Consider the following 25,178-nt stretch of genomic DNA (forward strand, 5'->3'; position numbering starts at 1 on the left):
CATTGTGATTTACAAACCTGATGTATGTGTGTGTAGTGTGTGTGTATGTATGTGGTATGTGTGTTTAGTGTGTATGTAGTGAGTGTGTATGTGTGTGCGTGTGTGTGTGTGTGTGTGTGGTATGTGTAGGTGGTGTGTATGTGTGTGTCACATAACAATATAATAACTGGTTCCTGTTTCTCAGTGTGTTCATGATGGGTCAGATATGAACAGAGATTATACTTCTCTGTCTACCAATTTTTATTTTCAATTTAAAAGCAGAATCTGACAGAAAAACCAAATGCTGAGACTCCACTTCTAATTTGCCTCTTTCTATCCCTGTTTTGTTCTTCTTCAGTTCTAAAATATGGAAATATAATAATCAAAAATATTCTCTTATACCCTTACTAACTGTATTTTTTGTCCAGATTGTGATTTTTCTCCAAACCCATGCTAAAAATCTTTGTTTGGTTCTAAGGGAAATTTTATTCTAGCCAGGCTTGTCTCTACTATGCCTGACATGGTTTGTGTAATATAAGTTGGTCCTTTAAAAATACTATGTAAATTTGATGAGAAGGATGTATCTAAACCATGAAATTAGCACACTATGAGTTGAATTGTAGATGACGTTTGTGTATTACATACTCAGTCAATAGTGGTCCAGAATTCATTATAAATGCTTTCATCACTTAAGATTGATGAGGGATTCTAGTATGGCTGTGCATGTGTGGTCTTGGCTAGATGGCAGGCTAGATTTATACTCTGCTGAGCTCTGCTCATCTGTGTTCTGGCCACAACCTTCTAAAGAACAGCAACACTATTTTGAGAACTATTTTAAGGAAGATTTAAGCAGAAGCTCAAAGTTCTCATTTAAATCTAGGTGTTTATTTATGGCCTCAGGCTTGGCCTCAAGGAAGGTTGGACCAAACCCAAAATCCTTGAAGGCACACTGAAAATCAGGAGCTGGAGAAGCTTGATAAAAACAGGAGTAGTACAAGTTAGGACTAGGATTATAAATAATAAATGAAGCTGGGAATTATGGCAAAAGTGGTGTGTCTGAATTTGTGTAGTTCATGTGAGCATCTCCAGATGTGATGGTGAGGAACTAGTCCAGTATCTGAGTGTTCTCTGGGTCAGGGTAGAGCCAGAGGCCAGAGAGCATGGTTATCCCTGAGTAACCATACAACTGCGATAGCGAGTGTGACTTCCCCAGGAGAACCTTGTGTGCTGTGATCACTACAAGCATGAAGCCATGTAGAACAACAGTTGTCTGCTTTCTAGCTTTTCACACGTTTACATACATTTGTGAAGACTCTGCTTTTGTAAGCATTATGTCAGGACATCAGAAACTTCCCAAATGAGCCATTGGAAGAATAAAAGATAGAGATTCGTAGTGAAGTGGACTCTCAAGTGTCAAATGTATATATAAAAGAAAGGAAGAAAGAAAGTAAAAAGTAATATCCTAAGAGCATTGCTCATAGTAAATATAAATATGTACTGTCTGAAAATGTATCTGTAATTCCATTTATTATATTTAAAGCAGTATTTAGAAAGGGCAGGATACATTAATCCAATATGTAAAACTGGGAAATTGTTTCTCCAGCTTTTGCATGTTTTTCATAATTCTTTAATATTTGTGTATATACTTTATGAAATCAAATGAATAGTATTTTAAATAAAGCAGGAAAAATGTGATTTTCACATCCTGACATACTCGATATATTTCATTCTCACAGTTTATTTTGTTTCTATCTATGACTAAGTCCAAAATTTGTTTCCTCATACTTCAGAAAGTTCCAGGAATAATGGGAATGATTTGATTCTCAGTTTAATACCTTTTTGGGGTTTGTACCTTTTATCATCTTGACAGGGTAAGTGGTGTGGAGTCAGTAAAGGGAATCAGTGGGAAAGGATGAGTTTAGACCTACTGGGGCTGAATGTCTCAGGATGGGGTGGGTACCTAATGGGAATTCTCTGAGAGGACAGGGGTGGGGTAATTTGGGTGGGATTTTTAAGAGTGGGACTGAGAGAACAATGAGAGACTGGGGTGTGAGATAAGCATGAATAAATAAGTCAATTAATAAAAAAAATCTCTAGACTTAATTGGTGATGACACAGTTGCTTTGTGTCTTTGGTTTGTTTTTATTGCTAATATCAGTGTTGTTTTAATTTCATTGAGAGCAGGTGCCAGGGTACATATCTGTGGTTTCCCCATATGTGTATGTGAGCACAGGAGGGCTGCTGATATCTTCCTCTCTCAATCTTTATCTTGTGTCTTTTAAACTTGCTCCTGTTCTAAACCTAGAGCTCAGAAAGTTGGGTTGTTGATGTTGGCCACTGTGAAGTGGTTTGTTTCCCAGCATATGCTGACTGCTGGCAAGCCCCTGCTGTCCTCCTGGCTCTTTCCACCGTGGTGCTGGTGTTGCTAGCATAGGTGGATCTAAAATTACTGTTATTTGGAGTGTGGAAGTCCAAACTCTTGATGGGTGTGCAACAAGTGATCTCAAGGGTAGGACCACTTCTCCAGCCTTTCAGTTTGTTGATTTTGAGACAAAGTTTTACTATGCAATATTAACTTGCCTGGAACTCTCTTTTCTTTTCTCTCTGTTCTCTTGGTGCTTTGCTTTTTGGTGTGTGCCATGAGCATGCCTACCAGAAATGCCTTTTAAAGATGGAAGAGCAGCTCTGATTAAAATACAGTATGTAAGTAGTTCCTTGCTACTTTCTTTAGATAGAAATATGTTTTCAAATATCATCATATTATTCTCATGTAACACTTACCCTATCCATATACCCAAAGGATGCCTATTCCTACTATAGAGATATTTGCTCATCCATGTTCATTGCTGTTTTATTGAAAATAACCAGAAATTGGAAATAGCTTAGATTAATAGATGGATGGATAAGAAAATGTGGTACATTTATACAATAGAATATTATTCAACTTTTAAAAACTGAAATTCATAGGTAAATGGATAGATATAGCAAATAAAATCATTCTGAATGAGGTAACCCAGACACAGAAAGACAAACAGTATATACATTAACTTATATGTAGATATTAGCTGTTAAATCTTTGATAAATAAGCTATAGACTTATAAACAGAGGACAGATATAAAAAACTGGGGGAAGAGCTAAATATCACTTAGCAAGGGAAACTAGAGTATATAAGTATGGGTGATTAACAGCTAAATCTAAGGGCCATTGGAGGGGTTGCATGGAAATCAAATACAGTAGATCCTTCCAAATGTATATACAAATTATGAAAGTGATATAAATGAAATTGTCAAATGAATGATGGAAAGACAGAGCTCCAATTGGACATTTCTTATCGCCAAATGAAGCTTCCAGTGCCAACAATGAGTTACATCTAATTGAGTTGTTGACCAAAGGGGCCTATGGGAACCTGCAAACAACCAAGGCGAATGCAAAGGCTTTCTGTCTACTGCAGATAACACCTACACAAAACATTAAATATAGAGATGTTAAGCTGGTGACTACTTAGACCCTTCTCCAATATGAACTAGTATTCATGCTGCTGGAAAGTACTCTATATGCAACCAAAGTAAAACACTAACCCTTCTACAAACCTTTTGATACTCATTGCTGATCTACCTCCAAGATGCAGGTGTGCAATCATGGCACAAGGTTTGTGGGAGTAACCATCCAATAGCTGATTGGATTTAAGACCCATTCCATGAGATAGAACCCATCTTCAGCACTGCTTGGGTGGTCAAGAACCAGAGACCAGATAGGTCATGGATATAGGGTAAAACCAAATACCACTGTTCTGCTAAAATACATGGCATTCTGGTTTACTCATAGGTCATTGTTTTGCTTAGTCATCATCAGAGAATCCTCCTCCAGCAGTAGTTGAGAACAAAAACAGAAATCCACACTTGGAAAATGTTATTAGAATGGGAGACCTTGGAATACCAAGTCCCAAGTGGGAAGTCTCCATTAAACCTTTCCATTCATAGCTCAGGAAAGCCTGTGCAAGAGGTAGAAAGATTGTCAAAACTAGAGGGAATAGAGGATATGAAAGAAACAATATCCTCTAAACACAGCAGAACCTGCTTAGGTATGAATTCACAGAAACTGTGACAACATGCACAGATGAAAAACTAGCTATATCCAAAGGAGTGTCGTGGGGGATAAAAACCACTTTTTTTTTTTTTTTTTTGGTTTTTCGAGACAGGGTTTCTCTGTGTAGCCCTGGCTGTCCTGGAACTCACTCTGTAGACCAGTCTGGCCTCGAACTCAGAAATCCGCCTGCCTCTGCCTCCCAAGTGCTGGGATTAAAGGCATGCACCACCACTGCCCAGCTACAAACCACTCTTAAGGGCAGGACCCATGCCCACCTGTAGGTAGCCAACACAAAACAAACTCAATGGCATCTTTGGAGGTTCTTTGTCTCAGAATGTTTTTTGGGGATCTTTTTAATTAATTATTAATTAATTAACTAATTTTTTAAATTTCTTTTTTATTAGGTATTTTCCTCGTTTACATTTTCAATGCTATCCCAAAAGTCCCACATACCCACCCCCCATCTCCTACCCACTCACTCCCCCTTTTTGGCCCTGGGGTTCCCCTGTACTGGGGCATATAAAGTTTGCAAGTCCAATGGGCCTCTCTTTCCAGTGATGGCCGACTAGGCCAAATTTTGATACATATGCAGCTAGAGACAAGAGCTCCGGGGTACTGGTTAGTTCATATTATTGTTCCACCTATAGGGGTGCAGTTCCCTTTAGCTCCTTGGGTATTTTCTCTAGCTCCTCCATTGGGGGCCGTGTGATCCATCCAATAGCTGACTGTGATCATCCACTTCTGTGTTTGCTAGGCCCCGGTATAGTCTCACAAGAGACAGCTATATCTGGGTCCTTTCAGCAAAATCTTGCTAGTGTATGCAATGGTGTCAGTGTTTGGAAGCTGATTATGGGATGGATCCCTGCATATGGCAATCACTAGATGGTCCGTCCTTTCGTCACAGCTCCAAATTTTGTCTCTGTAACTCCTTCCATGGGTGTTTTGTTCCAATTTCAAAGAAGGGGCAAAGTGTCCACACTTTGGTCTTCATTCTTCTTGAATTTCATGCGTTTAACAAATTGTATCTTATATCTTGGGTATCCTAAGTTTCTGGGCTGATATCCACTTATCAGTGAGTACATATTGTGAGAGTTCCTTTGAGATTGGGTTACCTCACTCAGGATGACGCCCTCCAGGTCCATCCATTTGCCTAGGAATTTCATAAATTCATTTTTTTTAATAGCTGAGTAGTACTTCATTGTGTAAATGTACCACATTTTCTGTATCCATTCCTCTGTTGAGGGGCATCTGGGTTCTTTCCAGCTTCTGCCTATTATAAATAAGGCTGCTATGAACATAGTGGAGCATGTGTCCTTCTTACCTGTTGGGACATCTTCTGGATATATGCCCAGGAGAGGTATTGCAGGATCCTCCTGTAGTACTATGTCCAATTTTCTGAGGAACCACCAGACTGATTTCCAGAGTGGTAGTACAAGCTTGCAATCCCACCAACAATGGAGGAGTGTTCCTCTTTCTCCACATCCTCGCCAGCATCTGCTGTCACCTGAATTTTTGATCTTAGCCATTCTGACTGGAGTGAAGGGGAATCTCAGGGTTGTTTTGATTTACATTTCCCTGATGATTAAGGATGTTGAACATTTTTCAGGTGCTTCTCAGCCATTCGGTATTCCTCAGGTGAGAATTCTTTGTTCAGCTCTGAGCACCATTTTTTAATGGGGTTATTTGATTTTCTGGAGTCCACTTTTTGAGTTCTTTATATATATTGGATATTAGTCCCCTATCCGATTTGGGATAGGTAAAGATCCTTTCCCAATCTGTTGCTGGCCTTTTTGTCTTATTGACAGTGTCTTTTGCCTTGCAGAAGCTTTGCAATTTTATGAGGTCCCATTTATCGATTCTTGATCTTACAGCACAAGCCATTGCTGTTCTATTCAGGAATTTTTCCCCTGTACCCATATCTTCTAGACTTTTCCCTACTTTCTCCTCTATAAGTTTCAGTGTCTCTGGTTTTATGTGGAGTTCCTTAATCCACTTAGATTTGACCTTAGTACAAGGAGATAGGAATGGATCAATTCGCATTTTTCTACATGATAACCGCCAGTTATGCCAGCACCATTTGTAGAAAATGCTGTCTTTTTTCTAGTGGATGGTTTTAGCTCCCTTGTCAAAGATCAAGTGACAATAGGTGTGTGGGTTCATCTCTGGGTCTTCAATTTTGTTCCATTGGTTTACTTGTCTGTCACTATACCAATAACATGCAGTTTTTATCACAACTGCTCTGTAATACAGCTTTACGTCTGGCATGGTGATTCCACCAGAGGTTCTTTTATCCTTGAGAAGAGTTTTTGCTATCCTAGGTTTTTTGTTATTCCAGATGAATCTGCTGATTGCCCTTTCTAATTCGTTGAAGAATTGAGTTGGAATTTTGATGGGGATTGCATTGAATCTGTAGATTGCTTTTGGCAAGATAGCCATTTTTACAATGTTGATCCTGCCAATCCATGAGCATGGGAGATCTTTCCATCTTCTGAGATCTTCTAGAATTTCTTTCTTCAGAGACTTGAAGTTCTTATCATACAGATCTTTCACTTCCTTAGTTAGAGTCACGCCAAGGTATTTTATATTATTTGTGACTATTGAGAAAGGTGTTGTTTCCCTAATTTCTTTCTCAGCCTGTTTATCCTGTGTGTAGAGAAAGGCCATTGACTTGGTTGAGTTAATTTTATATCCAGCTACTTCATTGAAGCTGTTTATCAGGCTTAGGAGTTCTCTGGTGGAATTTTTAGGGTCACTTATGTATACTATCATATCATCTGCAAAAAGTGATATTTTGACTTCTTCCTTTCCAATTTGTATCTCCTTGATCTCCTTTTGTTGTCTAATTTCTCTGGCTAGGACTTCAAGTACAATGTTGAATAGATAGGGCGAGAGTGGACAGCCTTGTCTATTCCCTGATTTTAGTGGGATTGCTTCAAGCTTCTCACCATTTCCTTTGATGTTGGCTACTAGTTTTCTGTAGATTGCTTTTATCATGTTTAGGTATGGGCCTTGAATTCCTGATCTTTCCAAGACATTTATCATGAATGGGTGTTGGATTTTGTCAAATGCTTTCTCAGCATCTAACGAGATGATCATGTTGTTTTTGTCTTTGAGTTTGTTTATATACTGGATTATGTTGATGGATTTCCATATATTGAACCATCCTTGCATCTCTGGGATGAAACCTACTTGGTCAGGATGGATGAATGTTTTGATGTGTTCTTGGATTCGGTTAGCAAGAACTTTATTGAGGATTTTTGCATCGATATTCATAAGGGAAATTGGTCTGAAGTTCTCTATCTTTGGTGGGTCTTTTTGTGGTTTAGGTATCAGAGTAATTGTGGCTTCATAGAATGAGTTGGGTAGAGTACCTTCTGTTTCTATTTTGTGGGATAGTTTGTGAAGAACTGGAATTAGGTCTTCTTTGAACGTCTGATAGAACTCTGCACTAAACCCATCTGGTCCTGGGTTTTTTTTCACTGGGAGACTATTAATGGCTGCTTCTATTATTTAGGCGATATAGGACTGTTTAGATCATTAACCTGATCTTGATTTAGCTTTGGTACCTGGTATCTGTCTAGAAACTTGTCCATTACATCCAGGTTTTCTAGTTTTGTTGAGTATAGCCTTTTGTAGAAGGATCTGATGGTGTTTTGGAATTCTTCAGGATCTGTTGTTATGTTTCCCTTTTCATTTCTGATTTTGTTAATTAGGATGCTTTCCCTGTGCCCTTTAGTGAGTCTGGCTAAGGGTTTATCTATCTTGTTGATTTTCTCAAAGAACCAGCTCCTCGTTTGGTTGATTCTTTGAATAGTTCTTCTTGTTTCCACTTGGTTGATTTTACCCCTGAGTTTGGTTATTTCCTGCCTTCTACTCCTCTTGGGTGAATTTGCTTCCTTTTGTTCTAGAGATTTTAGGTGTGTTGTCAAGCTGCTAATGTGTGCTCTCTCTAGTTTCTTTTAAAGGCACTCAGAGCTATGAGATTTCCTCTTAGGAATGCTTTCATTGTGTCCCATAAGTTTGGGTATGTTTTGGCTTCATTTTCATTAAATTCCAAAATGTCCTTAATTTCTTTCTTTAATCCTTTCTTGACCAAGTTATCCTTGAGAAGAGTGTTGTTCAGTTTCCATGTGAATGTTGGCTTTCTATTAGTTATTTTGTTATTGAAGATCAGCCTTAGTCCTTGGTGATATGATAGGATGCATGGGACAGTTTCAATATTTTTGTATATGTTGAGGCTTGTTTTGTGACCAATTATGTGGTCAGTTTTTGAGAAGGTACCATTGGGTGCTGAGAAAGGTATATCCTTTTGTTTTAGGATAAAATGTTCTGTAGATATCTGTTAAGTCCATTTGTTTCATCAGTTCTGTTAGTTTCACTGTGTCCCTGTTTAGTTTCTGTTTCCATGATCTGTCCATTGGTGAAAGTGGGGTGTTGAAGTCTCCCACTATTATTGTGTGATGTGCAAGGTGTGCTTTGAGCTTTACTAAAGTTTCTTTAATGAATGTGTCTGCCCTTGTATTTGGAGCATATATATTCAGATTTGAGAGTTACTCTTGGAGGATTTTACCTTTGATGAGTATGAAGTGCCCCTCCTTGTCTTTTTTGATTATTTTGGGTTGGCAGTTGATTTTGTTAGATATTAAAATGGCTACTCCAGCTTGTTTCTTCCTACCATTTGCTTGGAAAATTGTTTTCCAGCCTTTCATTCTGAGGTAGTGTCTTTCTTTTTCTCTGAGATGAGTTTCCTGTAAGCAGCAAAATGTTGGGTCTTGTTTGTGTAGCCAGTCTGTTACTCTATGTCTTTTTATTGGGGAGTTGAGTCCATTGATATTAAGAGATATTAGGGAGAAGTAATTGTTGCTTCCTTTTATTTTTGTTGTTAGAGTTGGTGTTCTGTTTTTGTGGCTGTCTTCTTTTAGGTTTGTTGAGGGATTACCTTCTTGCTTTTTCTAGGACGTGGTTTCTGTCCTTGTATTGTTTTTTTTTTTTTTTTTTTTTTTTTTTTTTTTTTTTTTTTTTTTCTGTTATTATCCTTTGAAGTGCTGGATTCCTGGAAAGATAATGTGTGAATTTGGTTTTGTCGTGGAATACTTTGGTTTCTCCATCTATGGTAATTGAGAGTTTGGCTGGGTATAGTAGCCTTGGCTGAAATTTGTGTTCTCTTAGTTTCTGTATAACATCTCTCCAGGCCCTTCTGGCTTTCATAGTCTCTGGTGAAAAATCCGGTGTAATTCTGATAGGCTTGCCTTTATATGTTACTTGACCTTTTTCCCTTACTGCTTTTAGTATTCTATCTTTATTTAGTGCATTTGTTGTTCTGATTATTATGTGTCAGAAGGAATTTCTTTCCTGGTCCAGTCTATTTGGAGTTCTGTAAGCTTCTTGTATGTTCATGGGCATCTCTTTCTTTAGATTTGGGAAGTTTTCTTCAATAATTTTGTTGAAGATGTTTGCTGGTCCTTTGAGTTGAAAATCTTCATTCTCATCTACTCCTATTATCCGTAGGTTTGGTCTTCTCATTGTGTCTTGGATTTCCTGGATGTTTTGAGTTAGGATCTTTTTGCATTTTTTATTTTCTTTGATTGTTGTGCCGATGTTCTCTATGGAATCTTCTGCACCTGAGATTCTTCCATCTCTTGTATTCTGTTGCTGATGCACATCTATGGTTCCAGATTTCTTTCCTAGGGTTTCTATCTCCAGTGTTGCCTCACTTTGGGTTTTCTTTATTGTGTCTACTTCCCTTTTTAGGTCTTGGATGGTTTTATTCAATTCCATCACCTGTTTGGTTGTGTTTTCCTGCAATTCTTTAAGGTATTTTTCTGTTTCCTCTTTAATGTCTTCTACTTGTTTAGCAGTGTTCTCCTGTATTTCTTTAAGTGAGTTATTTAAGTCCTTCTTGATGTCCTCTACTATCATCATGAGATATGCTTTTAAATCCAGGTCTAGCTTTTCAGGTGTGTTGGGGTGCCCTGGACTGGGTGAAGTGGGAGTGCTGGGTTCTGATGATGGTGAGTGGTCCTGGTTTGTTAGTAACATTCTTACGTTTACCTTTCGCCATCTGGTAATCTCTGGAGTTAGTTGTTATAGTTTTCTCTGTTTAGAGATTGTTCCTCTGTTGATTTTGTTACCCTCTATGAGCAGACCTGGGAGACTAGCTCTCTCCTCTGAGTTTCAGTGGTCAGAGCAGTCTCTGCAGGCAAGGTCTCCTCTTTCAGGGAAGGTGCACAGTTATCTGGTGTTTGGACCTCCTCCTGGCCAAAGATGAAGGCCCAAAATAGGATCTTTCCCAGAAGCTGTGTTGCTTTGTCCTGTCACAGAAGCCGTTGTTTCAGTAGTCCACATTCTCACCTGTGTAGACTACTTTCCGCGGAGTCTCAGAACCAAGGTGGCTCCTGCGGAACCTGAGGCAGAAGCCTCTCGGGCCGGGTGGACACCTGTGCTCTGACCAGGAAGGTGGCAGGTTGTCTCGAGCCGAAAATAGTGCCGCCTCAGAGGCTCTGTGGCTCTCGCCTGTCCCAGAGACTGCTGGCCTATGTATTCCACACTCTCACTTGTGCAGACTGCCCTCCTTGGAGTCCCTGAACCAAGCTGGCTCCCTAGGAACCTGAGGCAGAAGCCTCTCAGGCCAGGAGGACACCTGTGCTCTGACTAGGAAGGTGGCCGGTTGTCTGGAACCGGAAATCCTAATTTTAACTTACATATCTTTTGTGTGTATATTGAGGCTTCTGGCTTTTAATCTTTATGGTATGCCTGTATATATGAACATAGATATATGACTGTGTGTTTCTCTGTGTCTATATGTGTCTCTGAATCTACATGCATTTTCTTTGGCTCCTTATCTGTTTGTTTTTCTTTTATCTTATTTATTATTATTTTTATTTAGATGCCTTTTTGTTTTATAAGAAGAAACAGAAAGTGTGAACATATGGATGGGAGGAGAAGTAAGGAAAGGTCTTAGAGTTGAAGGGGGAAATCATAATCAAAATATCTTGTATAAAACATCTATTTACAATGAATGAAAAATGTAACTAATTTTGGTATTTGTCTTTGTAACAGTTTCCATTGCTGTGAAGAGATACTATGACTAAAACAACTTTAATAAAGGAAAACACTTAGCTGGGACTGGCTAAAAGTTTCAGAGGTTCAGTCCATTATCATCATGGGAGGAAACATGGCAGCATCCAGGCAGACATGGTACTGGAGAAAGAGTTGAGAGTTCTACATCTTGAACCACAGGTAGCAGAAGGAAACTATCTTCTGCAGGTAGTCAGGAGGGTCTCTTTTGCACTGAGTAGAGTCAGAGCATTAGGACTAAAAGCCCACCCCCCACAGTGATGCCTTCCATCAACAAGGCCATACATACTCCAATAAGGCCACACTTCCTAAGAGCACTTCCCATGGGCCAAGCCTATTCAAATCACCACAGTATTTAAGATTAAACAAAGTGCCTTCTTTATGTACAATAATATATGTTTTATGATTATGCTACATCTTTAGCCCCTAAATTAAAAATTTTAATAATAGTTTGTACTTGCTACATAATAAAAATGAATTATTATTTTATTATGATACATAATAAAAATGAAAACTGCTAGGGTTTGAATTCAAGGATGTTTCTAAGTAGAGATATCAAAAGATCAAAAGGCACGTATACTACTACTATTCAGGTTTCTGGAAAGATGGCTCATTGCTTAAGAGTAAGTTCTACTTTGACAGAGGACCTTGATTTGATTCCTAGAGCCTACATGCTAACACACAACAATGTGTAATTCCACCTCCAGAGAATTTCAGGAGCTCCTTTGGTCTTGGTAGGCACCAAACATGTCCATCATGAATACACATATAGGGAAAATAAATTATTTGCTGATATTAAATCAACAAATAATAAAATAATGCTGTTTAGTTAGCTGTTTAATTTCCTTTCCACTATTCATCTGAGCTGAAATACTACCCTTTTTCCATAACTTTCCTTTTTAAATAATTTCTACATATAAGTATCTTTATGAAATCCACTTTAGCCACAGAATCTTCACATTTATGCTTTAAAAATTATACTTACATTTACTTGCCTTATCTTCTTCAAGAATTTTCACTTGGGCTAGAAAGATTGCTCAGCTATTAAAGAGTATTCATTGCTCTTCCAAAGGACTCCTGTTCAATTCCCAGCTTACATGTTCAATTACAGCTTACAACTTCCTGTAACTCCAGTTCCAAGGGGTCTAATGCCTTTTCTGGCCTCCCTCTCTCTCTCTCTCTCTCTCTCTCTCTCTCTCTCTCTCTCTCTCTCTCTCTCTCTCTCTTTCTCTCTCTCTCTCTCTGGCATAATACTATGTAAAAACCTGACATAATACTGTAATACTGTGTACAAACAGAGTCATACAGAATTCTGTTTATGAAACAGGCTCTTAACACTCAACATAATTCTCTAGAGAATCCCCTTTGTTGTATATGTTGTTAACATATTTGTTTATTTTTTGAGTTGCCTTATTACACATTAGTCCTTTTAGTTTGCTACACTCTGACATGATAAGGAGTCCCTGGGTACATCACAACGTGGTAAATATCATCACATAGTAGGAGTACATACTACAGAGGGATCACCCATCAAGAGCAGAGCACAGTGTAAAGCCAGAAAACTTAATTTAACCTTCTGAGAGTCCATTCTTCTATATCCTAATCCAGCCCCTCAAAATCTCACCCATTCTTAGAGCACTGGCAGGCATTAATCCATTCTACCAGTAGTAACTACAACAGCATGGTCCTATCCTATTAGGCATCATCTCTTCAAGAGATTCCTACTCTTCAAGATTTCTCTGGGATCAAACTCCACTGTGAGTTTTGGTGTGGAACATAACACATGGAATCCATCATACCATAACATGCATACCAATTTTTTTGTTTTTCACCCACTGAAAGCATTCAGATATTTTCCCATTCTTGACTGCTACAAATGCAACTATGAATGTTCCTGTACATATTTTGCCTAGATGTAAATATTAATTTCCTAAGAGTACATGGTTGCAAGGTTCTTGTTTCAATACAAACTGCTAAACTGAATTCTGCAATATCAAAAATAAATTGAATTCTATTTTGAAGTAACACTAAAATTTTTCCTCATCTGAGTTTCCTGTGTACGGTATGTGAGCATGGGGATGAGGTTGGAAGTGAAAGAGGATGTGTAGAGGGATTTTGATCCAGCAACATGACTGTTCTGTTCAAGAGAACACATGTTATTCTGTAATGCAGACATGCCATATACCTTTAATCCCAAACAATGACATCTAATGGAGGAGTAGACAAAATGACCAGCAGAGATACTATAGGCCCAGCTCTCACAAGAACAGACAGGAAAGAGAAACTATTTAAAGAGCAGTGAGGAAAGAGAGTTCAATTTAGTTCTGCTCAATTCAATTCCGTTAGTTTGGATCAGTTCGTGAAGTTTAGAGGAGTCTTTCTAAACAGATCAATCCAGTCAGAAACCAACATAAGCCAATTTAATTCAATCAGCTTCTAGAGGAGTTTGAGACATAACAGCTGAGTTGAACCAGCCAGCTAGAGTTCAGTAAGATCTAGAAATAGAGAATTTATTCAGTAGTAACTCTCAGAGACTGAAACATTCTAGACCTATATTAGAAGACAGATGCTGGAAGCTGAAGCCTTCAAGGTCCAGACTTGCAGAAGATTAGATTGTGTGGTGACTAGAAGCTTCCAGACTTAGGGATAGTTAGGTAGGTACTCTCTGAGATCAGCGCATTGTATTTGTAAAGCTTTGGTACAGCTCTGATCTCATCCCCTCATCTGAGAAAATACAAGTGACATCTACATTCACAAGAAAGGGTGTCAGAGGAGGTTGGCAGTAGTTCAGCAGGATAGACAGACCTGGCTAAAAGTTTACATTCATTCCTTATACATGTTATCCATCCATCCAGTTAATCACTCAGGCGTTCAAGAAATAATAATACCAGTAAGAAATAAGATGCAAGGAGGTGGACAAGTTCACCAACAGCCCAGTTAACTGTGAGCCATGCTGCTGACTTGTCTGGAACACTTTCTAGTCAAAAGGATAACTATGAGTCATTGTGTTTGGATCTGTAGCTCCTATGAACGACACAATGACAGATTCTCATCTTACTCATGAGAAACCTGAGGAGAAAATCCCCTTTCCTCATAAAGAGATTGATGACAGCGAGAAGTTTTAGGCCCAGTTTATCAATCATAAAGAATCAAAGCTAGTCTTCTCAGTTTGAGAGACTTTAGAATTCAGAATTTTAAAACGGTTTCAGATAGATAACAGCATCATTCACAACTCTTTGAAATATGCACTTTTCTTAAATATTTGATGGGAAACTACTGACCGTGTGTTAGAAGTGAAGATGAAAACATGTTGTCGAATAAGCAGAAAACACCAGAAAGATTCAGGATTGCACGAAGGAAGCAGTTAAGGGTTGTTTGTTACTGGATATTTGTCTTTGTACCATTGTAAAATTTATTCAAGTAGGTAATTATATACTATGAACTTCAGAGTAAGAGAAGAATAACCGTGTAATTGGAACATCACCATATATTTCTCACTACATAATTACATGACAACAGTATTGAGGAAAAATTTGAATTTTATAATAAAACTTTTTAAACGGTACCTTGGGCATTACTAAAACACTGTGGTTTTTATTTTTATAAAAGTTTCAAATGGCTGATACATGAGTGTGAATACTTATGATTTTTAAAATGATTTTTTTGCAACATCAACTTTTATAATGTAAAACATAATTAGAACAATGAAAATAAAAACCTCGATGAATCCCATCAGATTAGTAGGAACATAGATAGGCCTTGTTTGTTTCTCTATCTCATGCATTCTTTTTTCTTTATTTTTTTTCTTTTGGGAGTGGCTTTTGCTGTTATAGTTTTTCAATGTTATATAACTCCAAGTTTATTGGTTCTCGTGTGTGTGTGTGTGTGTGTGTGTGTGTGAGAGAGAGAGAGAGAGAGAGAGAGAGAGAGAGAGAGAGAGAGAGAAAGAGATCATATATAAATATCCCTCCTTTTCTCCCTTCCTCTCCCCCATAGAGATGTATGTCATTTCTGGATGCCAGAAGTCAATCTAAGATTGCTGTCTTAGTCAATGTTCTATTTCTGTGAAGAGATACAATGACCAAAACAACTCTTATAAGGATAACACTTAATTGAGGCTGGCTTACAGGTTCAGAGTTTCCCATTATCACAAAGGCAGGCACATGGCAGTGTCTAGGCAGACATGGTGCAGGAGGATCTGAGAGTTCTACATCTTCTTCTGAAGGCCACTAGGAGGAGAACACTAACTTCAGGCAACTAGGATGAGGGTCTTAATGCCATGCCCACAATGTCACACCTACTCTAACAAGGTCATACCTCCTAACAGTGCCAATCCCTGGGCCAAGCTTATACAAACCATCACAGATACTTTCCTCAATCTTTCTCCAACCTATTCTTTGAGACAGTGTCTCAATGAAACCAAAACTTCCTCTTGTGGCTCTTCTAGGGAACCAGCAGGGCCCAGAGAGCCCCTCTCTGCACTTCCTTGAGCTTTAGTTGCAGATGCTCACTGGCAGGCTCTGATTTCTAGGTGAGTACAGAAAATACCAACTCAGATCCTTTCAGTTCTGAGAAAGCATTTTACCCAGTAAAGAGCCACTTTTCTGTACCATGAAGTTTAAAAAAATATTTTCTCTATACTTATCACAATAAATTCTTCAAAACACAAAAATCCAAAGTATTAGCAAGACATTAGCAGTAAATTTTTGAAAAAAAAAAAGATACATTTTTCCCCTCTCAGTTACTCTTTAAATAATTACCTGGCACACAGCTTGTGATATTATTAGTAAAATAGTTTTAACTTTATTTATTTGCAGCATCCCAAAACAGATTTTTTTATGTTTCCCATATGTCTGTTGCTTTGTTTTGAATGATATATGGCTCAATATAGAATTATTAGACTCAATTTAGAATTGCATTTTATTAGCAAACCATCACTTCTTTGGAAGGATTTTCACAAGATTTTGAGTGTATATGCTGTGAACTGCATGTAATTCCCACAGATCCACATGGGAATACTAATCCTAATGCCTGTGTTGGGAGACAGGAATGGGCAAAGTGATCAAGTGAAAGGAGCAGAGAGCACAGTCCAATACCATTAGCAGTTTTACGGGACGAAGAATGAGAGGAGTCTGTCTCTTCCCAACTTAGGACCAAAGAGAAGTCACATGATTACACAGACAGGGAGCATTGGGTAGACTCCAAAACCAGAAGACAATGAATATGAGACTTCAAGCTCTGAGACAGTGAGAGAACAAACCTCTTCTGCCCAAACCGCTGAGTTTAGACTATTTGGATGATGTTCACTAATGAGGGGAGTAGAATCTTCAGAAGTAGAAGACCACATTTACAGAAAGTGGCCACTGTGGCTTTGTATCTGTTACTTGAAAAATTGTACACATGGTCAAAGCATACACATGCTCCAAGGGTCAGTCTCTCTCTCTGTGAAGTGGGCATGCTGATGTGTGTGGAAATCTCAGTGCTCATCTGGAAATTGCAACCAAAAATAGACTGTAAAACTTAAAAAATAATTTTCAAAACCAAAGTATCTCTTTAAACCTCAAAATTAGCCTTGGATTAGCTAAAATTTATTCACTTAAGGAAGCTATTCCTTTCTAAATTCTAAATTTAAATTTGGCATGAATATATATGAATTATATTCATCACAGATATATTTTCTCCAATAACAAGCATGCTAGATCATAAAAAATTTCAAGTATGTTCATCATTTTATGGAAGATTGTGAATGGTTATAAAATACATCATTATGGAATATGAAAAATATACCATGTACTCAAGTATTTCAAATAATTCATTTGAAAGTTATAATATATTCCATTATAATAATTATTTATAATATTAATAAAACAGAAGTGGGCCAATACTGAGAAAAATATTCTTTATAAGCATGGGTGTGAAAAATATATTCAAATATTTGATAAATGAAAATGTAGTTTATCTCAGCTTAACTATGCCTTGTATCCAAACAAAACAGTTTAAAATTAGAAAAATAAGCACCTGTATACAAAGAACTTATATCTAAAGCAAAAGTAGTAAGTACCCATAATTTCTGAACATTATGAATATATTTCATATTATGAAAATATGAAAATTATCATAAAAGTTCTTTTCCAACATAATTGTTTTTAAAAAACAATAACAGAATAATTAGCTGAGACAAGATGTGAGGGAATATAATGAAAAAGCTTATTACAAGGTCAGACAAAACAAAATTGAAGGTCAATATGATATAAATATAAAGTTTCACATTGATAATAAAAGCCATTGATTCTTAGACAGATTTTACAATATGTGAAGAGATTTTTCCATAAAAATAGTGTAAAGCATTAGAAATGTCAAACAATAGAACATAAACATTTGTATGTAATATTATTACTATCATTCTAGGACAATTTGTGAAGACAATAAGCAAAGTAGTATGCCAAAGTATCCGGAAGAGCTATAAAAATGACCAGCACGACAAGATATTCTTACTGGGGCAATAATGACACTTACATCTCAGTGGTAACCAAGAGCTATATAATTGGACTTAAAACCCACTCAATAAAAAGGAAATTATGTCTGGTACTAGAAGCCTAGAGAACTACCAGAAGCTAGTGGGGCTATGGAAGGAGAGCCTACTTACTATACCAGCATACTATGTAACTGCATTCTCCAATTTACCCTTATACCCACATTTAAGTAAAGCTCTCACCCCATAGAAAAGAAACTTCTCTGTACAGCAAACCAAGACTATCACAGAAAATCATAATAGGTTATAATGTAGAGATCAATACATTTTGTGGAGACCAGCTTTAGTGGGTACATCTACAAGTTAACTACTGCACCTAAGGTTCAGGGAACACTGGGAAAGAGAAGGCTTGGAAAGGCTGTAAGAACAATAGGATCAGGTACCTGCTGTGAGACTGTGCCTCCTGAAAATGGAGGCTCCACCAGTAACACCTTAACAATATGGCTGCCTTAGCAAGACCTGAATAATGATAAAGTCAGTAGACATGCTAACGTGGAAGAAGGAAATCTCAAGGGGTGCCACTACTAGAAAGAGAACCAGGCAGGGAGCTAAAGACAACTAATTACTAATGAAAGAGAGAATTAGCCTTTCTCAGAGATAAGCTTTTAATTGCTTATCTAATACAAAATGGTGAACCTGAAATTATATATACCTGAGATACACTAAACAGACTTATAAGGTTTTATTTACAAAGTTATGCATATATATATAGAATGTCAAGTTCATTATTAAGGTGTTATTTTTTACAGGCAAAGGAAATAAATTAATGATTTTTTCCATCTAACAAAGAAAAATAGAAAAAATGACATTTAGCGTTGAGAAGTACAAAGTATATAGTTTTCAGGTTACTCATGCCCCAGTAATAAGAGAAGTGTAGGACATTTCAACATGAAGCCAGAGGTGTAGCTTAAAGTTGTTTTATGAATTGGCAGTAATTAGGAAATGGCAGCATGAGTCTATAATGTGGCTCAGCTAGTAAAGACATTTGTTACCAAGCCTGAACATACATGTCCAATCCCCAAGACCTGCCTGGTGGAGGGTGAGAACAACTTCCAACTACTCAAACACACACACACACACACACACACACACACACACACACACACACACACACGAGAGACAGAGACAGAGAGAGACAGACACAGAGAGACACACAGAAAGAGACAGAGTATCACAATAAATAAATGTAATAACAGGTATTTTAAGTTGGGCAGGAGAGGTAGCTGAGTGTTATGTAGTACTTGTCACTTTCAGAGGACCAAAGTTTGGTCTCAAGTTGAGCTGCTCAACACTCTCTTCTGGTCTCCAAAGGCTACTACATACATGTGCAAATGCACAGAGAGAGACCAAAAACCATAAGATTTTCATAAAAATAAAAAGTGGCAGATTGCAACTTGTCCATTTTTCTAAACAACAGACATGTGTTTCAGATGGCAGTCAGTGACAGCAGGGACGCCAAGATTGGCTATTTGTTGCCAAGTGCCAAAAAGCTGCAAATGATTGCAGATAAAGTCCATGATTGCTAACAGGCCACTGTAAGTTCCATAAAATATTTCTAAACTTTAAGATCTATTTCAAAAAAGCATGTATCTGTCCAATGAAAACCTAAATGCATTAATAATTTTTTTGAAAAAAAATCTCTTATTTATTCCAAAATTGAATACGAGTTCTACCTTCTTCCAGATGAGAAGGGGAGAATCATGAAAATTCTGATACTTGGGAAAGATAGTTCATACTATTCTTTTAATGTTTTCGGACAAATAGAATGGGAGAAGTGGGAAGAGCAAAAGAAGTGTCAATGCTTAGAATATTTTATTAATCATATATTTTAGTGGTCAAGGGAGTAAAAAGTTCTACTTTGCAGGTGTGTCTATGTCATTCTGCCTAAATGTACGGATAGACTTCAAAATTGTTGGGATACTAACGGGAAAAGAGTAGGGAGAGCGAGAGGAAACAAATTCTACTTTTATTTCTAAATTTTTTTAAACATTTTAAAGTAAAGGAGAAAAAGGGAGGGTGGCAGGACCAGGTTCTGGAAGAGAAAGAAGTCCAGAAAGCCAGGAGAATGAGTAGAAATAAGTGGCAGTTGGGTGTGGGGAACTTGGGAAACCACTAGAAAATCCCAGATGTCAGGGATGTGAGAGGCTCCCAGAACCCAATGGGGATGACATTAGCTGAAATACCCAACAGCAGGGAGATAGAACCTGAAGAGACCACCTCCAGTAGACAGACATGGGCCGCCGTGGACAGGTGGCGTGGCCTAGCCATGTCAAAAATTTTAAACTCAGAATTGTTCCTGTCTAAAGGAAATGCAGGGACAAAAATGGAGCAGAGTGAAGGGAAGGCCATCCAGAGACCCCCACCATGGGATCCATCCCATCTGCAGTCACCAAACCCTGACACTATTGTTGATTCCAAGATATGCTTGCAGACAAAAGCTTGGTATAGCTGTCATTGAGAGGCTCTGCCTGCACCTGACTAAGAGAGATACTCAAGCCTGGGATCCCAATGGAAGAGTTGGGGGAAGGGCTGGAGGAGCTGAAAGGGATAGCAACTCCTATAGGAAGAACAACTGTATCAAGTAACCTGATCGCTCAGAGCTCCCAGGGATTAAACCACTAACCAAAGAGTGTACGTGAGCCTCTCTGTGGCTCCCCCTATATATATAGCAGAAGACTGGTGTCAGTGGGAGGGTAGGCCATTGGTCCTCTGGAGGCTTGATGCCCCAGAGAAGGGGGATGCTAGAGGGGTGAGGCGGGAGTGGAAGGACAGGTAGGAGACCACCCTCTTAGAGGCAAAGGGAAGGGGGAGGGGGCTTCATGGAGGGAAGACCAGGAAGGGGGATAACATTTGAAATGTAAACAAACAAAATGATTATTTTATAAAAAAATTAAAAATAAAGGTAACATTTTTCATAGTTATTCTCCTCATCAAGGTGTGACTCTTCCTTCCCACTTTCCCACTTTCTATGAAGTTATGGCTTAGGAGATCCATGCCTTCTCTAAGCGATGATGTGGGTACCTGTGAATCCAACAAGAGCAGCCAAGTAAAACATACAGGATCATATGAGAAACTTACAGCAAAAGTGCCAATACAGTAGACAGAAACTCTTACTAGGCATTTGGAGCAGAGGAATCTGCCAAGAACACATCTGTAGACACATGGGGCATTGCCCTTGTTCTGGGCTTCAGTTACTCTCATGTGGATCTGCAGAATTAGAACTCAGTTCCATCCAGTTGGACACTAGTGATAGAAAATGATCACCTATTTGTATGGTACAGCTAAAGGGTAACTGAATGTCATGTGCCTACAGCTTCGGGGCTATCAGCTGTCAACCCTAGCAGCTTCTCCTCAGTTCTCTGATCTGGAGTTCTTCAGTGTTATCATACAGTAATATCCTGGAGACTTTAAAGCATACCTGTTTGAAAGCCATCCAGTATCAACTGATCAAGAACTTTCTATGTAGTGAAATTTGACAAGTGCAGTGGGTGAAATGTAATAGAGAAAAATAGTTTGATGGTAATGTCTAGTTTAACTACCAATCACAAAATAATGAAAACAACGCAAATTTAAAAATATGGACACTATGTGGATTAGACTTACAAAGAGTGGTTTATGATGTAAGAAGCATGGATTTTTTTTAAGGATTACAATGGAAGTGAAGAAAATAGATATGAACAATGGACTTGAAGGAATTAGATCTGTACAAAGGACAACAGTGGTCATTCCTGCCCTCCTATGAATTCAACTGTTGGAATAACAATGTGCTGTTATTTAGTAATTATGTCACTATATGAAGAGATTCGTAGACAAGTACTCAGGATGGATAGGTTTAGACCAAGTGAGTTTCAATGCCACTTTTAGTCCAATAGCATTTTCATTGAAGCAATGTCTTAAATTCTATCATATTTGTTATATGCCAGTATTCATAATGATAAACTTCAAACTACAAAATCAGTCCTTTCAAAGAATTTTATGTTGTTAAATAAATAATATAAAGTTTATCTATTGCCATATATAATTGTCATTACTTGTTTTAGTGACTAAAATGAAATAATCTGTTCATATAAATGTTAACAATTACTACTGCTTCATGGGCTTCTCTTCCTTGAATTTGAGTCCAGTGTATAAAATCACAGATACATAGTGGCTCTGTGGCGTGGTTCTGAGGCCAGACCCATCTATTTGAATCTTGAATCTTTGGATTCCTTTGTGACTTTTGACAAGTAACTTAACCTCCATTTATTTTGCTTTGTCTTTCATATGTAAAAATAAGATAACAATGCTATTTTCTTTAGAACATTATGCAGGGTCTTCCATAAAACCACATAAAATGAAAAAAAAAAAAAAGCCAAAACATCATGTTGCATAGTGTATTCTCTATTGTGTTCACTATTATCGGTAAGTACCACTATCATTGATGAAAAACACCAATTGATTGATACTTTCATATATACCCACTGAAACAGTTAAGGTTTCCTGGCGGTTTTGAATAGGATTGGTTCCCTTACACTGACTCCTGTGTTCGAAGGCTTGCCTCAGGGAGTGTTACGATTTGGAGGTGTGGCTTTGTTGGAATAGGTGTGGCCTTGCTAGAGGAAGTGTGTCACTGTGGGGGCGGACTTTGATGTATCTGAACTTCAAGTCAGTTCTCTCCCTGCTGCCTGAAGATCGAGATGTAAAACTCTGAGCTCCTTCTCCACCACCCTGTACTTCTGTCTGCCATGCTTCCTGCCATGATGACAGTGGACTAAAACTCTGAACTGTAAGCCAGCCCCAAATAAATATTTTCCTTTTCAAGAGTTGCCGTGGTGATCATGGTGTCTCTTCCCAGCAGTAGAAGCCCTAAGACAGGTTGATCTAATTAAATATTATCGCTAATGACAAAAAGGCCTTTGATTTTTATTCTCGGCTGAAATGTTAACCAAACTGTGAGCTTTGGCAGACTAGTCATCCGTCCTGTGCCTCACATTGCCACCTGTACAATGGGATCGTTACTACCTAAAAAGATTTTTGGTAAATTAGTAAACGCCAAGCATTAAGCGCAAAGGCTGGCATAAATTGAACGCTATGTGTCAGCTATGAGTTTTATGGTTGTCGTTATTTTTATGATTGTGTTCCGTGCATGATCTTGCACTCTGTCTGATATCCCCATTGTTCCTCAGCTCCCCGAGGGGTCCTTCAGTGGATCCCCTCCACCCATGTTAATTTCCCTGGTTGCTTGTGAGCTTAAGGCAGCAGAAAATGACTACCAGCTTGTTAATAGCATTTTGACTGAAACTCATTTTTCTAGAATGTCCTGGGAATTTACATTTTAAGCCTTTCATCACTAATCCTGCTGAAGGATATTCTCTAAGTGTAGGTAATGAAGAGCCCAAAGTCATCCTCACTGCCTTCAAGTGGTGTAGGTCAGAACAGATTGCCACCGGCAGGGGCGACTTTGCTCAAGTTTGACTCCATATCTGAGGTCAGTGCAAGGCAGAGGTGGGTTCCTCCTTAAGGAACGGAGAACAGCGTTTGGCTCTTCCACGCTGCCAAAAGCAAATAACTGACAGTGACAGAAGCTGAACTAGAGCGACCCTACTCTTGTACCTGAGGGCAGTGCTAATGGCATTCCTCTGACGTACAAAATAGGAGCCTGGCTGTGATCATTCCTACCTTGTCCGTGACTAGGATTTTCAGAAACTGTACCATCAGAATATGGTTTCTGAGACTGAAAGAACAAATTAAAACCCCGTTAGCATTTTAGTATCAAGGATCTTCTGATAACACCAAACAGATAAACTGTGTCATTTCGCTCTCAAAATAATCAACTTAGGCTGATTTCTACAGTCATTTGAATCTAATCGGTATTGTGAAATTGTGAAACACTAAAGCGGTAGCACTCGGTGCAGCCTTGCCTGCTTTCGGGAACAGGCCCCTCTCATCTAATGGAAAAGAACAAAAAAAAGCCACAGATGGGGTATTTTAAAAACAGCACCCCAAGGATTCTTAAGAACCAGAAAATTGGAATAACTTTGTAAAGGTGGCATTATATCGTTTTTAGAATTTTTAAAAAAGCTTCTTTCATTAAAAATTATCCCCAAACTGCATTTCTTATGAAAAGAAATTACTCTACTCATTTTATTAGTTTAGCTTTAATGTCAGTACTCAGGTTTATAAGTGCAGTATTAGAAAAACAATGGATTAATAATAGATGTCATATGATGCTTTTATATCTCATATTATGTTTGATTCCTCGTTGCTTTTCTTGGTTGCTTTAATTCCTAATCACTCTCTCCCAAACAGTGAGCATCTGCCAATTTCATTATATGGAAGCTTAATAATACTTAATTAAAATACAAAGCTCTAGTTGCCATCTACCATTTAATTGAATGTGATTTAAATAAAACAATAATGGAGAGTATCAGATAGTTCATATATATTTCTGTTTGAAAAGGATAATATCTTGACTATTTCTTCAGAGCAACCATGGTCTTACAATTTTATGTATTTTGTGAAAAGGAACTTTACATAATATTACTTGGTTTTTTTTTCTCTAGCACTTAAATCTTCATCTCATTGTAGAATTTTTTTAACATTAACTTTTTTTAAGAGACTGAAAGCAGAGCTATACAGTTTTTGTATCTAAAATTTTTATTCTTAACTTTTGTTTGCAGTGCTTTAAAAATGATGCATAAATTAAAATTTACTTATACTAATGATTCTTGAACTACTCCTGTGAGGTATACATGATACATAAAAAGCAATGCAAGGGCTCTTCCTGGCAGTTGTCCTCTGACCTCCACATACATTCTGGAAAACACCCCCACCCTACCCACCCCCCCCACACACTCACATGCACTCACACATACACACACAAGCACACGGACATGCACACGAATATGTCCAGGGACATGAACACAAATAAATGCAATAAAAATCTTAATAGTATTTTATACCTACAAGTTATTGAGTGTAGACATGGGTCTATATCCATGAAATTATCTCCATGATTCATTCCACCATCTCTTGTTTCTTCCTTCCTTCCTTCCTTCCTTCCTTCCTTCCTTCCTTCCTTCCTTCCTTCCTTTCTTTCTTTCTTTCTTTCTTTCTTTCTTTCTTTCTTTCTTTCTTTCTTTCTTTCTTTCTTTCTTTCTTTCTTTCTTTCTTTCTTTTGAGACAGGGTTTCTCTGTGTAGCCCTGCCTGTCCTGGAACTCACTCTGTAGACCAGGCTGGCCTCAAACTCAGAAATCTGCTGGAATTAAAGGCGTGCACCACCACTGCCCAGCCTTCTTCCTGCTTTCTTAATTATGATTTTTAGATAAGAACATCTAACAAAAGTTCTATCCACTTAGTCAGGTTTTCAACTTATAACACAGTATTTTCAACTGTAGTTCCAACAATAGGTTCTATGCTACACAGCACATCTCTAGGAATTGTCCATTTCTTCCAAATGAAACCTTGTAACATTTGACTAATATTATCCCAATACTCTATCCCTCAATTCCTGGCAACCACCA

Source organism: Mus caroli, unplaced genomic scaffold, assembly GCF_978045245.1.
Source record: "Mus caroli unplaced genomic scaffold, Mus_caroli_1 scaffold_7, whole genome shotgun sequence".
Lineage (NCBI taxonomy): Eukaryota > Metazoa > Chordata > Mammalia > Rodentia > Muridae > Mus > Mus caroli.